This window comes from Atta cephalotes (genome assembly GCF_000143395.1).
Source record: "Atta cephalotes unplaced genomic scaffold scaffold00021, whole genome shotgun sequence".
Classification (NCBI taxonomy): Eukaryota; Metazoa; Arthropoda; class Insecta; order Hymenoptera; family Formicidae; genus Atta; species Atta cephalotes.
Window position 1 is genome coordinate 4,698,947 of NW_012130085.1, and position 10,523 is coordinate 4,709,469.

At 33.6% G+C, this 10,523-nt stretch overlaps 1 pseudogene; it reads right to left on the reverse strand.

Annotated features, from left to right (window-relative positions):
* Window positions 1–2,889: 2,889 nt before the first annotated feature.
* The window catches only part of LOC105619476, a 12,686-nt pseudogene continuing 5,052 nt past the window's right edge, over window positions 2,890–10,523 (reverse strand).

Here is a 10,523-nt window from a genome sequence, read left to right on the forward strand (position 1 = left end):
ACTATATACTACTATATATATATATATATATATATATATATGTACATATAATATATGTATATATGTATATATGAAATGTTAAATTAAAAAAATTTTTGGGTATTCTAAGCATCCTACTTACGTATCTTTAACTCTTATGTGATGTTAAGTACACTCGCCTCAATCGAACCTCTTCAACCACTCATGATTTCAGTTTCGCTAAAATATTATATGTTGAATGCATAAGCTGCATGAACTGCCTCGAGAAGAGGCATCGGAAGAGGCCGGGTCATGCAATTGGCGATAGATTGAATCATGCATACAGCGAGTGTGAAGAGAAACGGAACGAACTTCTATGTTTCTATGCGCATCATGCAAGAAACGGAACGCATTCCTAAATCCGTTTGTATCACTGAATATTAGAGCACATAATGCAATTACTCCAACTGCCATCACCTGTGATTCAAGTGCTTTCTGGGCTAATTTGGAGCATGCGACGCGAACAAATCTACAAGCACGAGCTATAATAAATTTTTAGATATAGATACAACAGAGATACCAATAGCGTCAGGGCTGTATAGCTCAGTAGCAGGGTGCTGTCTCATGTACACGGAATCGGAACGACGGAACAGATTTCTTATTAGAAAATTGAGTTCACTACAATTCCATTCCATAAGAAATTTCTCTACTCGTCTCATATAGACGGAACGGAATGGAAACAGACGGAATGTCGCCTCGATCGCAAGCTAACTTGCTTAATTTAATCGATATTTTATTATTTTAATGCGACTAAAGCAGTGTATTAATGTAATAATATATGTAATAATATTAATGTAATAATTTGTGCAATTATCTTACCTATAACATTACTTTAAATACTCAAAAATACTGAATTATAAGAGTGAGATATTTTATTACTAAAATTCCATTGCGTTCCAGTTATTATACATAGAACGTAGAGAAAATTTTTATGGAACAGAATGGCATGTTCAGCTGAGTTGATTGAAACAAATAAAATTTAAAAATTGAAACAAATATTTAGAAACCTTTTTTTGTAAATCTACAACGTTGGATAAAGAAGTAATGTTATTACTAATGTTAAAATTATTGCGAAAGGCAATAAATATTGACGTGCTATTCCGATATTTAAGAGTGTGCGAAAATTTTATTTCGCTTATAACATTTTATTGCAACAGCAGAAATATACAAGAAAATGAAAATTCTGAATACAGTCAATATTTACACAGAGAATAAGACAGCACACCAAAGCGCAAGTGACAATTAGTCCTTGAAATGCAAATGCGATCGATTGTGAGAAATTCTTCAATTATTTCAGAATGGGAATTATTTAAGAGTCGATAAGAAAGACCCGTGGAGACCTCTAGTCGAAGATGAATTTTTTTTATATCGAAATTACGGCTAAAAATATTGGATGAATCGCGTTTTAATTACGATATTCGTAATCAGAAAATCCTGAAGATTCGTACAGAGTTTTTCTTTTTTAAAAAAAAGTTTTTTATAAAAAAAGAAAAATAAAAATTTATTTTGATATCTCGATGTATACTAGTATAGTTGAAGTGTATATGTTCTTATTAATAAAAATTTTCAAGAATCAATTTGCAAAATCTGGTAAATCTCTGTACGAGCCTTCCTAGTAATATAACAAAGAAATTCCAACAGATATTTCATAAGGAAATATTATTTCTTCGAGAAGAAAAATGAGTATAATTGACCTAAATCTGGGGATCGATTATGTATCTTGAAATGAGGTGAAAATTACAAAAGTGAAAAAAAAAATTCATTAGAATATTCATAATTTAATTGGCCTAGTAATCATTGCTCACTCTTGTAATTTTCACAATGAAAGATTATATGATTGACCGTTTGATGAAGTTTCCCGCAGGAGCAATCCGGCGAGGCTATTTACCTTATATAAACTCATTGATATTAACATGATTGGATCTGAGTCGGTTGATAAGGACGATCTCTTCCCTCATTAAGGCAGTCTTATGGAACCATGTCTTCCATGTGGAAATGTGTGGAAATGTTCGAAATACAGTGTACCCTTAGTGATAGAGACTTCTTTCATATATTCTGTATTTTGTTTATTTGCCTGAATAGATGATAACTACTAAAAAATTTTCATAAGGAACTCGAAAATAGAGCTTATATCCTTCCATTGCGGCCAGCTTTGCTTGGTCAGCCAATTCGGTATTACTAGGTATGCCTGTGTGGGAAGCCAGAAGAGTGTAATTTCTCTCCCCTTTTTTCCAAGAATCCAAGTAGGCTCGTTTAATACAATATATTATAGTTGTACTGTATTTTTGAAGAATTTTGAAGTGTTTTAAGCGCGCTCTCTGAATCAGAGAAAATAACACTTCTGGGAAGATCAAGATCATTGATAATCTGTATAACCTGGTAGATAGTCCACAACTCAGCCGAGAAGATGGAAGTTTCAGAAAGAAGTTTATGTTTAATGTTATCCTCTGTTTTAGGTGAAAAGACTACAGCTCCGACGGCATCCTCCGAGTCCTTTGATCCATCGGTAGAAAACTGTAGCGTTTTGCTGAAGATTTGTAATAGAAATCTGCTAGTATCACGCTAGGGTTATCATTTTTGCCGCAATCATGCATAACCTTGATATATTTGATTTTTAAAGAAAAAAATCTCGTACAAGTGTCAGTGCTGGTGGATATAAGGATCTATGGATGATGTGCTTTTCATGCCGACTAGTAACGTAATATTTGAAAAGTCTGGAATTCTTTATGGTTTCTTGATAGTTTTTTTCTAATGACAGTAATTTCTATTTTTTCTAAAGAATTATAGGCGATACTGAACTTGTTTGCCATAGCTTTATATATAAACTTGGCAATGAGATTGAATCTAATATTTAAATTAAATTCCTTGGCTTCAGCGAGCATGACATTTATTGGGATTGAAATGCAGTATCTCATTGCCTTCCTGATTATCTTGTATTGTAATCGCTGTGATGAAATCGGGAGCCGAAGGTTTCCAGATAAAGAATTGGCATCCATATTCCACTGCACTACGAAACGTGATTCTGTAGACGATGAGAAGAAGTTCTGGATATGAACCCCACATGACACTTGATAAAGCTGAAACAATGGCAGAGATTTTTTTTTCCTTTATCAATAAGATATCTCAAATGTAACTTACCGTCAAACTTATGATCTAAAATAACACCTAAGAAACGGTGTGAGTGTACTCTAGGAATTATGTTGAGGCTCTTTGGAATCTTTATTGCGTTATCTAATCCAGTTAGATTTTTGGGACGATACTTCCAGATTTCTGAATTTTAGATAACATATATTTGATCTAAAGAGTGCTGAATGAAACTGATAGCTTTGTAATGTCTCGATATGTGGAGAATAGGATTATATCGTCTGCGTTTTGAAGAAATCGGGAGTCTTGATGTAAATGCTATCTAAAATTCCTGAAGTAAATGTCAAATAAAAAGTATACTTAATGTAGGCCCTTGGGATGTACCCTTATAGGCGTCATATGGTTCGTACAGCTCATCATCTATGACAAAATTAAGATGTCTGACGCTGATAAGATTTTCAACAAATTTTCTAGAAAGAGCAGGAATGTCATTCTCTCTTAAGTCCTCCAATAAAATGTGTAAGTCCACATTATTCGAATGCGTCCGCTATATCCAGAAAAATGACGGCCATAGGAAATTTAAAAAGCCAGTTCTCACCGAAGTGACTAGAATGGCCAAATTATCACAGCCTCTAAAAGGTGAAAAGGCTCTGAAGCCTGATTGTGGCAAAATGGGCCTGGATGCAACATACCAGCTCAATCTTCAATATAAGATACGTTCCATGAACTTGCACACGCATGACATAAGTGAAATGGGTATGATCGTTTTAGAACCCCGCTTGGGAATAAGCACCACCAAGGAGCTTTTTCAGGAATGTGAGAAGATATCCTTAGAGAAAATTTCATTGAATGTGGATAAGAGATAAGTCTCAAATTCGATAGGAATTTGTTCTAACATTTTGTAACTAATTTGATCCAAGCCAGGGACAGAATTCTTACGAACTGAGTTGATCGCGTTTTTAAATTCTTCATTGCTTCAAGGATTTTAGAGCGATCACAGTAAGAAAATGGAGGGCATATTTTAGAAATAATCTCCAATGAGGCATCCCGAGGTCTTGTGTTGTTTCATTATTATCAGTTATATTCCTTTTAAAACTTTTAATTAGTAACCAAATTGTCTTATCATTTAGTCTTATCATTAAAACTGTTCACTAGTTTGCGTCCTTCGCGTTTTTGTTCAGAAAACTTTTTAAAACAAGTAACACGGGCCTTTTGAAATTCGATATATTTCTTATTGATAGGATTGGATATGAAGTCCTTAATAGTAAAGTAGTAAAGTCCTTTTTTTCTGTTCTCTACAGCATCCGAACAGGATTCATTACACCAGGGATGAGGTTTTCAAGCTTTTGATAGCGTACAGAAGTGCGTGGAAAACGTTTTTTTTCCTGAAAAAAACTTCTAGTAGACTTAATAATAGCTTGCGTGAATACATCATAGCAATCTAATATATCTTTCCTGTCTAACAGTGATCTTAGCAAAAGAAAGTAGTTTATGAAATAGAATTTGGTACTCTTCCTTGGAGAGAAATAATTTATAGGGAAATTTGAATCTTAGAATAACCTGTATGCCTATATAGTATATATAGTATAATAATAATTACAGGGAAATGATCATTCCCGAATGTGTCGGATTCTACGAAAGCATTACATAGCGGTGCTAACCGCAGAGATACTAAAGTTGATAACCGAGGCCGTGATAGAAAAGGAAGAGTGGATGTTTTCCCATTGAGGATGATCATGTTTGCCTATGATCTGAAAGAGCTTCCTCCTCGCTATTGATGATTGCTTGCCTCTCTAACTGGGTGGTGAACATTGAAGTCACCTAAAATAATAAAGTTCTTGTAGTCCCGCAATTTATTGATTAAAGAGTTGTAGAAAGCAACAGGAATTTTTTGACCGGGATGTCTATAGATATTGACCACAACTACAGATTCTGAATTAGAATAGAAAATTTTAATCGTTAGGAACTCTACGGATGGATGAACTGTATCTTTAAAATCGAGAACCTCATAGTTTATATTATCTCGAATAAAATTACAAACACCTCTCCTGAACAATGTCCTTTCTAATTATTTTAACTTTAAAGGCATTATGTTTAAGAAGAGTTTCCTATATAGAGAATATCGTAATCTTTTAGTACAACAAGTAATGAAGGGAGATTATGCCGAATTCCTAGAGAATTCCACTGAAATATTTTTAATTGTTTGTTAAAAGCCCTTGTTAAAAGTGGTTTTTTTTGAACGTATTTGAACATTTGTACCTTAGTAGCGAAGATGTCACTAGGGCAGGAAGAATGTCTAACTTTAGAGAAGGGAGTGTATTTTCCTGCGGAAATGCGATGGGTAAAGTGCAATATTTTTGAGAGTTACTTTAAATTAGTTCCGAAAATCATTGCTGTAATTCGTTTCAGAAATGGACTCGTGAATATAATTCGAAGGATGGTTATAGTAAGTATAGTAATTATTGAAAAAAATCTCTTTCGGGAGGAGAGGGGGCGTTTTTTTCTCCTTCATAAAAAGAGGAATGTGAAGGATGAGAGGGGCGAAGAATATAGCTTAATCTTTTGATGAATTTAACAACGGCACTGAAAGCTTCAGTAAAATTATTGTTCTGAAAATGGATGAAAATTTCTGAAACCAGAAAAATTAATTCTGTGACGCCAATGCCTGTCGTCACTCATATCTGTCCCACGGAAGTCCGCTTGAGAAAATAGATTGTTTTAGAAAGCCATTTCATTGCCAGATGTGCGAAATGTTCTACCTCATTCACCGTTAACCTCATTTAATCTCATTTAAGTTGCTACAATGGGCTTCTGAGTTGTATTGAGTCCTGATAAATTGGGCTATCTTTGGACGATATGTATGGCAAAATAATTCATCCTTTTGAATGTTGTTTTTTACTCTGTGAAGAAGAGTGAGGACGAGATGTTAATACATTCGCAGTCAAACATTCTTCTTCAGGCTCTTCCCCATCCAGGAGATCAAACCTATTGAAGTTTTCAAGTGTATTCGTATTTCTCTTGCCCCTAGAAAGTAGTAGTTACTGCTAAAACGAAAAAGGAGAAAAAGAAGGCGAAGATTTGTCGTTGATAGCGCTCCTGACATCGGCAATGGAATTTTCAACGGCTGCCATGCTGATAATAGCACGCTATTTGTTAATGATAGGCAGTTGTAATCATTAGCCTAGTGATTACCGTGACAATTAATATATTTAGGGGCTTCCTCATAGATGCGGCACGAATCATGCTTATTCTCAATACAAATATCTAGAAGTGCCCTTGCATGAACCACTAACGTGTCTCACTCTATAGCAAAGATTGCACATTCTCGGTCTAGGAATGAAGGGGCGAACCTCATGTAACTTTATATATGAAGACCTCTTGCAGCAACAATTGTCCTGCAAACCTTATGCGTATTGTCCTGGATGGAATATATTCCACTTTGCCATCCCGCTTCTGCGGTTAAGTCTCTGAACGTCAAGAATTTTAGCTTTCAATGATTCAATACATTCTTTAAGTATCTCTAAGTCAATTTGCTGTGAGACGTCCTGTATATCGCCGGTTCTGAGAACTTTAAAGATTGGCATTGAAGGCACGGAGGTTATGTTTTTTTCCATAAGCACGGAAAAATCGTGTTTTCAACTAATCTATTTACCATGGAGGCTATTTGACTATGACTAAAATCTTTCCTTTACCACAATCTTTTTTATTTCCAGAGTGTCTAGAATTACCAGCTTTAGCAATAATTCTGCTAATAATAAGCATGGGATGTATAGTGTGTGTGTGTATAGTGCTGTCCCTGTTATTGGGATATACATATACCACAAAGGGGCCCATGTCTCCGTTCCGTATCATAATGGAATTTTGTCTCCTGGATTTTAGTTGATGTTTATTTAGTTTATGGCAGATTGCTGTTTTTGACTTGATTTGTCTGAGCCTGATGCGGCGCTGTAGGCGCGTCAGAAAAAGGCATGCCTGCGCACCTCTTGGCGAGAAATATTTGCCTCGCTTGGATGGAAGATTTTTCCTCCAAGGTTTCCTGCAAGGAACGTTTCCTGATTTGAAATTGGTGTTTGTCGATGTCCATGGATGTTTCGTCCGAATTACTTTGGACTATAGATAGACAATTTATGCTTTCAGAAGAAGGTTCGCCTGCTTTATTATCCGACATCGGAATAGTGGGAACTATTTTGTTGCGCAAGAAAGGTGGCATTACAATTCCCGCTTTGTAGAGATCCTCTAGGAGACTCTGGAGCGTTTGCTCAGAATGAATGAATGCAAGAGAATCGGGAGAAGAAGCATTCGCCGTTTCGTGGAAAGAGGAAGATTCTACATTAAGCAGGTAAGCGCGAAAGACGCACCGAATACACCGCCATCGCTTCCATTCTTCCCCTCCCGCGAGGCCTCAAATTAAACAGGCTAAGCAAATTCTGCAATTCACAAGAAAATATTAGAATATTAGAATATTCGTCCTGAAAAGAGTGTACAAATAACACTACGCTACGCTACGCAGGCCTGTCTAATACACGTTATGCGTCCGAAATACATGGGAGCGGATGACACGCGCACGTCCGCATCTTACCGCTCAGGGGAAACTCTTCAATTCTTGCCATCGGCGTACCGAGAGTGGCCGAGAACGAATTAGATAGTATGAGACAATCTGTTAAAAAAAATTCTCTTTCGATCTGTCGCGCTTGGTAGATACGATTGAAATACTTTCTCAACGATTTCGGCCACTCGGTGTATATCAGTATAAAGGCATTTGAGATAACATATAAGTTTTAATCAATTTTAGTAATCATATATCTTTTCCATTAATGTATAATAGCAAAAATGATTTCAAAACGCAATAATTTAGTGAGATATTAATTATTTACGATTTTTTATGAGAGTTATATACTGCGTTTATAAACACAGTCTGTAAGAATTTTATGTGGTTATGCCAATATGAAGCGTTGATTTCAAAATGCAAGCTTCAGAAGAACGTTTTAATCCGACGTTTTTTTTTCCTTTTTTCTGAAATAAAATTATAATAAACGTATTAGGACAAGCATATTTTTATATAATTATGGAATTTATTCATGTACTTTTAAAAGTTTTAAACCAATCAAAATATAGTCAAAATTAGACAGAATATAAATAAAATTACTAAAACTATATCAGAGGTTGGACACAATATAAATAATTAATAATTTATTAAATCTTCATTATGTCAGTGAATAGTAAAAAGTTCAAATCGGACTTACACTTTGTTGAAAAGCGAAAAAAATTGGAATCATGAGTTAAAATATTTATAATTACGTTATAATATATGAAGTTAAATGATGAAATCAACTATTTTATTTTATCTTTTTCCTGGCATGCTATTCTTGTTTTACATCTAATAAACAGAAGATGGAATAACAGAAATAGCGATAATATCTCCCGAACGCATTCATCAATTTCAATTTCTATTTAAAAGTTGTTCTGTTTGTGAAAATTATTTCAATATCAGGAGAGTGGCTTTTTATCTCAACACATAAATAAAAGCGTGTAGCGAGATTAAAAAGCTAATATTTTACAATGAAAGCACATAAATTAAATTAAATTGAATTACATTGAATTAATTAATCAATATTTGGGTATGTAATGTACGAAGAAGTTATTGTTAAATTATTAAAACAGGTTTTAATTAAAAATATTTTTTGCATTAATACATTAAGGTCCGATTGCATTAACAGTACTTTGATTTTAAACGAAACTTAAAACTTTCTCTATCTCGTTTTAAAACCGAAAAAAGACAGAAACAAAGAGAATTTTAAATCTCGCTTAAAATTAAACTAACGTTAGTGCAACCGGAAGTAAAAAGTTTATTTAACCTTAAAATTTTATTACTTTATATAAAATATTTATTTATATTTTTATATTAAAATTAAGGAAAAAATCACAGGAGAAAGAGAGAATAATTCTATTATTATTATTTTAATATTAATATTTTATAATATTAATATTTAATATTAATATTTATTTTAAGAGTTTATTCGACTAATCCAGCCAGTACAGAGATTTATAAAATATTTTATAAATATTCTGTACTATCTGGGAGAGTAAAGTTAATTAATTTTTACGTTTTCAATTCATTATTTGTTACAAAATTAATCATTGAAGAAAATACTTTTTATTATTGCGTTTTCATTTATAAATTTCTAAAAAAGTGCTAGTGTATAATGATTTCTCTTTAATTTTACTAACTGTGTAAAATACAATAAATAATTATTACTACAAATACTGATTATGTAAATATATAGATTTGTAACCTGTTAAATGACTAGTTGTAATAATTGATGTTTAATCTATCTGGTAGGAACTTTAATTCGACTAAAAAATTAATAATTCAATAGTTATATTAATTATACAAATGCTTTTACGATGTTTTATTAATTTATATATACAAAATTATTAAGTTTTTTGTAAAGACAAATAAAGAATATTTAAAATATCAATATTTTAATATATTTTAATATATTAATATTTTAATATATTCGGAGGAGATCATGGCCATGAAAAAATAATTTATTTGTTGTAAAAGGATATGAAACGTTCATTTATTCTTTTAAAATAAATTTAATACTCTATATAATTTCCTTTAAAGCTCGATTATACGCTATCGTATTTAATTGCTTGAAAATGTTAATATTAAATTATGTTGCTATTATTAATTTATTACAAGAAACATTAATTTGTTCATAGAATATTTTTTTGTATATATGTTTTTTGTATATATATTTACAATGTATGCGTTATTAGGTGTACAACTTTGCTTCCGCCGTTTTTTTTTCCGAAATTCGAGACATTATTGTAAAAAACTGGTTATACATTTATGATTCAAAGTATTGTCCATCGCTGGCCACTACTTTCTCCCATCTTTCTGGTAGCGTACGAATCCCGCGTCGAAAAAACTAGTCATCTTTTGAGGCTATCCACGAATCGATCCAATTTTTTACTTCTTCATAAGACCGGAAGTGCTGGTCAGCCAGGCCGTGTGCCATTGATCGAAACAAGTGATAGTCAGAGGAAGCAACGTCTGGAGAATACGGCGGGTGGGGTAGGACTTCCCATTTCAACGTTTCCAAGTATGTCTTGACCACTTTCGCAACATGGGGTCGAGCATTGTCTGATTTGCATGCTGCAAAATCACTTTATCGTGTCTCTCATTGTATTACGGCCGTTTGTCTTTCAATGCTCGGCTCAAACGCATCAATTGCGTTCGATACCGATCGCCTGTGATTGTTTCAGTTGGTTTTAACAGTTCATAATACACTACGCCGAGCTGGTCCCACCAAATACAGAGCATGACCTTGGAGCCGTGAATATTCGGTTTGGCCGTCGACGTGGAAGCATGGCTGGGAATTCCCCATGATTTTCTGCGCTTGGGATTATCGTAA